General features: G+C 46.9%; 1 long non-coding RNA gene across 1 annotated transcript in view; it reads right to left on the bottom strand.

The window, feature by feature from the left end:
* LOC116084828 overlaps window positions 1-2,298 on the bottom strand; it is a 4,724-nt gene extending 2,426 nt beyond the window's left edge. The window contains exon 1 of the long non-coding RNA XR_004116277.1: window positions 2,275-2,298. This is a non-coding gene — a long non-coding RNA (uncharacterized LOC116084828). The remainder of the gene's footprint in view (window positions 1-2,274) is intronic.
* Between the last annotated feature and the right edge of the window lie 5,679 nt (window positions 2,299-7,977).

The following is a 7,977-nucleotide window of genomic DNA, read 5'->3' as shown; positions in this document are numbered from 1 at the left end:
TGTCTTGTAGGCAGACATAAACGAGACACACGGACTCCTTTAGAATTGTTAGGGAGTTGACAAGGAGTGTGTGCCTCCAACTCACAGTTTCTGACAGCCAGCTCAGGGCTTTATCCACAATATCCATCTATTAACAATGACAATAACGCATTAATGGCATAATTAATATTATGAACTATGCACAAGGAAGCCCTTTGCATCTGTTGCTTGGTGCATTCAACAGATTTACACATTCTGGCACTCGAGGAAAATGATACCACACGTAAGACACAGGGGGCAAGGCGGGGTAAATAGCCCCCTTAAGAGTGCTGTCTGAAACAACCATGATACTCCACTTGCATTTTATAATTAAGATAAAAATAAATCCTGCAGGAATAGGGTAGATATTAAATGCTGATTTTGTCTAAAACTTCCAGATGGTTTGTGAGAACATGATCTGCTTCGTGAACCACACCTTTCCCATGCTGTTTTATGCTTGAAACAGCAATACTCATTTCTCAATCAAATATTTTCAAAGGTGATCACTTCCATTTTTTTTTTTTTTTTTTTTTTTTTTTTTTTTTTTTTTTTTTTTTTTATTGTTTGTGAGCCACCATGTGGTTGCTAGGATTTGAACTCATGACCTCCGGAAGAGCAGTCAATGCTCTTTAACCGCTGAGCCATCTCACCAGCCCCCTATTTTTTTATGTATTATCTATCTATGTGGTGGTTTGAATAGGTATGGCCCCATAGTTTCAAGTATTTGAATGCTTGGCCCATAGGGAGGGGCACTATTAGGAGGTGTGGTTTTGTTGGATTAAGTATGGTCTTGTTGGAGGACATATGCCACTGGGGGCAGGGCTGGTCTTTGAGATCTATGCTAAGCCCAGTGTGGAGTGTAGTCTCCTGCTCTTGCCTAAAATCAGAAGATACACCTCCCAGCCACAGCCCCATGTCTGCCGGCAAGCCGCCATGTTGCGTGCCATGATGATAATGAACTGAACCTCTGAGACTGTAAGCCAGACCCAGTTAAATGTTTTCGGGGTTTTTGTTTTGTTTTGTTTTCTGTTTTTATTTTTTAGTATGAGCTGCCATGGCCATAGTGTCTCTTCACAGCAGTAAAACCCTAACTAAGAGAAGAAAAGAAAAATTTTGCTCTGACAAATATATCCCAAAGTTCTGTGTGTCACAGCCATGCGCATATGGGTAATACTAATTGGATTCAAGGGTTCCTTAAGGAAAAACAAAGAGCACATGACTTTGGAAAGAAGATGGAGTAGAGACCAAACATATACATATACACAACACCGCAGACACAACACCCATGTATGGTTTTGCATGCACATGGGATGTGCGTGTGCACACATACACATATCCATACACAGTTGTAGTAGGGGTTCAGTCTGCTGCAGAGAACTGAGGTCAGTGTGCCACAGAACCCAGCATCATTCTGTCCATTTATTTCTGTGTTGAAGAAGCTCTGCGGCAAACATGACTTTGCAAGACTTGTATAAAACGTCCCGCTCTGTTGCCAAGCAGAGTCTTGCCCTAGACAGACAGCAAGGGTAGATATTGTCACTTCCCCAGTGAGTCTACAGGTGTCAAGAGAGTGAGACACTGGCCAAACTGCCCTGTCACTTTCTACACAATCCTTGATGACATACTCTTGGCAGAATGTGCCCGCTATGAAGACTTGATAGGCTGTCTGGTCTACTGTCCACAGGTTGAGCCTTCACTCTCTTGGACTGCCACCCCTCCCCTGGCTGCTTGAACACTGAACCTTAAATATCAAATGATTCCCCCTCTGACACTCTCTGAGATAGGTCAATGCTATTAACCCTATTTTATAGAGGGGGGAGGAAAAAGCCTTAGAGAGGTCAAATGCCACCCTCCAGGTCACCCAGCATGTGTGGGAAGTGCTAATCAGCCCCAGCCTGTCTGTTGGATAACTTATGATGCAGGACCCCAGGGAGCATGCTCTGAGTCTTAGAACAGAGACTTCTAGAAGCCACATATGGACATGAGCAGCCAGAAGCCCTGTGACCCTCTCCACTAACGCCCCCTCACTATCTGCCCTAGCTCCCCTCTGTTCCATACTTTTCAGTGTAAAACCAAGACTGGCAGCTACAGGAAGGAGAGATACATTGCAATTACTCAAATGTATCTAGGTTCCCACTCACCAAAACCTCACACTCACGGGACCCTCTGGTACCATGAGCCGGGGTCCAAAGGGACTGTTATATATCTTCTAGATTTTTCTCACTGTGTCAGGATATACACATGTTCCAGTTATACCTCTTTCAAGGGATAGGAGATGTTGCCACTTGTGGCAGACCTTTCTCCCCTCTGCCACCAGGTACTCTGCAAGGAGGCTGGACATCTCCAACAGGCTGGGGGACCTGTTGGAGAGAGAAGAAAAGAAAGTCAGGCTGAGGCACATGAGTAGAGAAATCACCAAGAGCAAAGGCTGTAAGCACTCAACACAGAAGATAGTGTCCCTAGCCATGTGTTTGTGGCTGGCTTTCCCAGGGAGGTTGATGGTTACCACTGCGGCATGCATATACTGGTGACAGAGCATCCTGGGAAAGAGGCCAGATCCTTGGTGTATCCTGCAGAGCTTGGAAATGTATCTGCCTAAGACACATGGATTTGCCAAATCCAGCTCACCCTTGCCAGCTTAGAGGTTCCCAAGTTTGTAGAGATGCAAGCCAGACGCAAGCTTCTCTGTGAGGAGCCAAAGAAACACACAGGAGTCACGCACTGAGAAATTCTCTGTCCCTTGTCCTCAACACCATCCTTCCCTGCTGTCCTGGTCATTCAGCCAGTCGACACCCAGCCCTGTGAGGATGTCAGAGAATGGCAGGCCAGAGTGGGTCGGAGACCACAGGACATGTCTCACTCTCCAACATACTATTTCTATTCTTGTCCGCTATGTTAGTCTGTGAGAGCTTCAGGCATGATATGTACACCCTGGGGACTTCAATGGCAGACTGGGTTTTTTTCTACGTCTTAAGACCGGAAGCCTAAGCCCAGGGTATTACCAGGTGTGAGTCTCCTGAGGCCTCTCTCTATAGCTGGTAGGTGCTATCTTCTTACTATGTCCTCATGTCCTCTACGCACCTACATCCTGAGTGCCTATCTGGAGCTCATGAGGCAGGTACAGGAGCTGGGGAGTTCCGTCTCTTCAGTGTGGGCCTTTGCATGTCAGGAGCATAGGAGGGTAAGAGTGGGCAGCAGTGGCCTTGGCCTTGGGCAGAACATTGGAATGCACTGCAGTGCCATCCAGGGGCAGTCATGAGGATTCCCCTGGTGAGCTTTGGGGCCTCACCCTTCTTAAGTCTGTCAGCTTCCTGTTACAAACACAGAACTTCTTGGCAGATTCCTTTCCCACTCAGAGCAACAGGAGTCCATTCTCTTCCTCCTTTCGTTGCTTCTCCTTATTTCTCTCTTTCCTTCTTCCTTCCTTCTTGTCCTCCTTCCCCACCTTCTTCCCTCTTTCCTTCCTATATCGTATTTTGAACCCAGGGCCTCTAGCATGCTGGAAAGTGCTACCCCACTAAGCTACATCCCTAGCCAGCTATATCCCTAGACAGAGCCGGTTTCTGCTGCTTGAAACTGAAGTATCCTGACCCACACAGCAGGAAAACTTTTCACTTACAGCTAGATCTCCAACGGGCAACAATGAAACAGGAGAAAATAAAGTCAACGCTTAGTGTCTTTGGTGAAGGAAAGAGGCCTTGCACAGAACATACTTGTTAAACTGGGGTTGGTGATGAACACCTTTAATCCCAGCATGCAGGAGGCAGAAACAGGAGGACCACTGTGAATTCAAGGCCAGCCTGGTCTACATAGTAAGTTTCAGAATAGTTGAAGCTTCAGAGCAAGTTCCTTTGTAAAGAAAATTATGTGTGCAAAATGTTATGTTGTATGAGTTTATGTAGATCATATGTATACAAGTGCCAGCCCAAAGAGGGTCAATGAGGGCAAACTTACAGGTGGTTTTGAGCTCCTATGTGGGTACTAAGAGCCAGGGTCTGTCTTTGTCACTGAGGTGGGTTTCCTGTATGCAGCAAAATGTTGGGTCCTGTTTACGTACCCAGTCTGATAGTCTATGTCTTTTTATTGGAGAGTTGAGTCCATTGATATTAATAGATATTAAGGAAAAGTAATTGTTGCTTCCTGTTATTTTTGTAGTTAGAGCTGGCATTCCATTCATGTGTCTATCTTCTTTTAGTTTTGTTGGAAGATTACATTTTTGTTTTTTCAGGGATGTAGTTCCCCTTCTTGTGTTGGAATTTTTCATTTATTACTCTTTGAAGGGCTGGATTTGTGGAAATATATTGTGTGAATTTGGTTTTGTCATGGAATACTTTGGTTTCTCCATCTATGGTGATTGAGAGTTTTGCTGGGTATAGTAGTCTGGGCTGGCACATCATATATAAATATATATTTATACAGAAACATATAGGGGCTGGTGAGACGGCTCAGTGGGTAAGAGCACTGACTGCTCTTCCGAAGGTCCTGAGTTCAGATCCCAGCAACCACATGGTGGTTCACAACCACCCATAATGAGATCTGACACCCTCTTCTGGTGCATCTGAAGACAGTTACAGTATATTATGCCGGAGTGAGCAGGGCTGGAACGAACTGGGTCGTGCTGAGTTCAATTCCCAGCAGCCACATGATAGCTCACGGCCATCTATACAGCTACAGTGTACTCATACACATAAAATAAATAAATAAATCTTTAGAAACATATACATATATTTGTGTGTGTGTGTGTGTACACATATGCAGGTGCCTGCAGAAGCTATAAGAGGGTGTCAAATCCCCCATAACTGGAGCTACAGGCAGTTGTGAGCGCTGCCCTACTATGTGGGTGCTAGTAACTAACTGAACTGCAGTCCTCTGAAAGAACAGAAAGTGCTCTTAACTGCTGACTCAGTTTCTCCAGATCCTTCTTCCTTCCCATCTGTCACTTGGCTTTGTACTCACCGGCAGAGGTCTCTCCTCTGTCCATCTAACCCCCCTCCACCCTCCCGCTTTGAGGCAGACTTTAAATCTGACCTCTTCAACAGCTCTGATATTCCTGAGCCCTTGATGATCTCTCTAGAATGAATGTCTCCTGTCTCCTGGGTCTCTCTCTTGTCTAGCTTGAAAGGTCACTGGGGCAGCTGTACAGAGCTGTAGAGTTGGATATGACCCAGCCTCTTTCTGGTTCACTGTGGGCTGGACCAAGTGTCTCTCACCTGCCTTCTCTTACCAACTGGAAAGCAGCGCCCACTTGAGATCGCACGGGTACGTCCTGGCCTGATGCTAAACACACGGTAGAGGGAAATCCGTGTTTACTGAGCACTTGCCATGCGCCAATTCTGTACAAATACTTCCCGGCCATGACTCTACTTATCTTTCTCAACATCTGCACAGTGATGTTCAACATGATCTCCTGTACACCACACCAGCAGGATGGTAGTCGTAACTATGACAGGAACCCTAAAGGACTATATTTATGAGGTAGGTATGTAGCTCAGTGGCAGATATCTTGTCCAACATGCCTAAGATCTTAGGTTTGATCCTCAGTAACAAAGAAAAAAACACAGAGGGTTTGGACATGCAGTTCAGATGCTAGAGTATTGGTCACAAAAGCATGAGAAACCTTAGTTCAGCTCCTGAGCATCCATGTGTAAGGCCAGGCATGGTAGCCTATGGTTGGAATCCCGTTGCTGAAGAGATACAAACAGGAGAGCCCCAGGAGCTCCCTGGTCAGTCAGTATAGCCAAATTGGTAAGCTCTGGGTTCAGTGAGAGACCCTGTCTCAAAGAATAAGATAAAGAACAAGAGAGACACCCAATATTAATCTCTGGCCTACACACACAGGCACGCACGCACGTACAAACATATCAGCCCATATGTATACATATACCCCATACACAGAAAGAGACAGAGAAACAGAGACACACACACAGACAGACAGACAGACAGATGGAGAAACACAGACAGTCAGACAGACAAACAGACAGATGGAGAAACACAGACAGACAGAGAGAAATGAAAAACAGTGATTTGGTGCTGGAGAGATGACTCAAAGACTAAGAGCACTTGTTGCTTTTGCAGAAGGCCAGTTCCCCGCACCCACATCAGACAGCTTACAGAATTGCCCATAACTCCAGTACCAAGCAATCCAACCCTTCTTCTGTGTTCTGAAGGTGCCCGCACACATGTGATACACACACTCAGACCCTTACACATACACGCATAAATAAATAATAAATTCAATTTTTATAAAGGAAAACGGGGCTATTGTCTTAGTCCTAGAGAGCCTGGGGCAAGAGAGCATGACAGTTTTGAGTCCAGCCCATCTCAAAAGAAAAAGAAAGACTTTGGCTTCATTACTGGGTATGTTAGACCAACTCAGGTACCACATGCACCCCCAAAATAATTCTGAGACTCTTCCAAAGTGGAGCTCATCTGTACTCTGCAGTCCTGGCTCCTCACTCACCCCTGGTGTCTTCCATCTTCAACGTCTTAGTGTCTGCCCACTGCTGAGCTCTATCAGCTTGTCCCCACACCATGTTGGCCCAAGGGACAAGGAATACTGACGTATGTTAACATCGGAACCCATACACGGCACCACAGAGGCTGCTGTGGGCACGCCCCTCTTTGCCTCTGTGAAGACTGCCTTGCTCCTGGTAGCTTTTGTTCCCACCATTCGTCTTGCCTATTCTCCCTGCCCTTCTTCGTCGATGGCTTCCAAGCCCAGAAACCCACACTGACCTCTTTCTCCTCTTCTCTGGGCTGTTGAACTGTCATGGCCGTCTATGGCTGTCCCCAGCTCAGCTCTCTGCAGCTGAGCGAATACTGTTGCTTTGGCAGTCCCTCCATTCATTTCCTGTCAGCTGTTAAACTCTTCCAGACCCCATCTGCTCCTCTGAGGCGCCTGCTCCCACCTCTTAGGAATAATTTCATCTCCTGTTGCATGGAGATAACTGAGCCCTGTTTCCTCTCCCCGAGCCTTCCGTGCCCTCCGACCTCCCCATCCTACCTTCCTGCAGCACAGACTCTGGCAAGATGGCCACATCCAGTCTGCCAAGGTCAGCTTCCCACTCAGTGTCCCTCAGCTCCTGCAACCATGAACTGTCAGCTCCCTGCCCACACCCAACTGCTCATCCCCTGATGCCACCTCCTTCCCTTCACATCCTCTCAAGATTCTGTTCACTCTGCTAAGATGAAGCAAGCAGACAAACCCCACCCTTCCCTCCACCGAATCCTCTTGGCCTTCCACTCCTCTGTGCTTTCCTACCTGAGTTCCAAATGAGCCACTGCCATTGTCACCCCTCCATGCACCTCAGTTTGTCCTCACTTCAGTGTCACTCTGCTGTAGTTCAGATGTAGCTTCTATACACACACACACACACACACACACACACAAATAAATACACATACACCCATGCATGCATGCACATAAACAAACACACACACAATCTAACAAACACACATGCACACACACAAACACACATCCACCCATACATGCACATTTAAACACAAACCCACATCCACCCTTGCATCTCTCTCTCTCTCTCTCTCTCTCTCTCTCTCTCTCTCTCTCACACACACACACACACACACACACACACACACACACACACACACTCTATAGAGTTGCTCCCTAAGGTGGTAGGGAGACGATTCAGACGATTCAGAGGTACACCATAGTGGACAGTGGTTAGATGATCGTAGGTTTTGCCTATAGAAGAAACTAATGCTGTTCTTACAGAGCTGTGATCAAAAGAACAAAGCTGGCTCTTCCTCCTCCTCCTCCTCCTCCTCCTCCTCTTCCTCCTCCTCCTCCTCTTCCTCCTCCTCTTCCTCTTCCTCCTCTTCTTCCTCCTCCTCCTCTTCCTCCTCCTCCTCCTCTTCTTCTTCCTCCTCCTCCTCCTCTCTCTCCCTCCTCCCCCCTCCTCCTCTCCCTCCTCCTCCCCCTCCTCCTCCCTCCCTCCT

The sequence above is a fragment of the Mastomys coucha genome, unplaced genomic scaffold, assembly GCF_008632895.1.
Source record: "Mastomys coucha isolate ucsf_1 unplaced genomic scaffold, UCSF_Mcou_1 pScaffold9, whole genome shotgun sequence".
NCBI lineage: Eukaryota > Metazoa > Chordata > Mammalia > Rodentia > Muridae > Mastomys > Mastomys coucha.
This window is presented reverse-complemented; position numbering and strand designations above follow the sequence as displayed.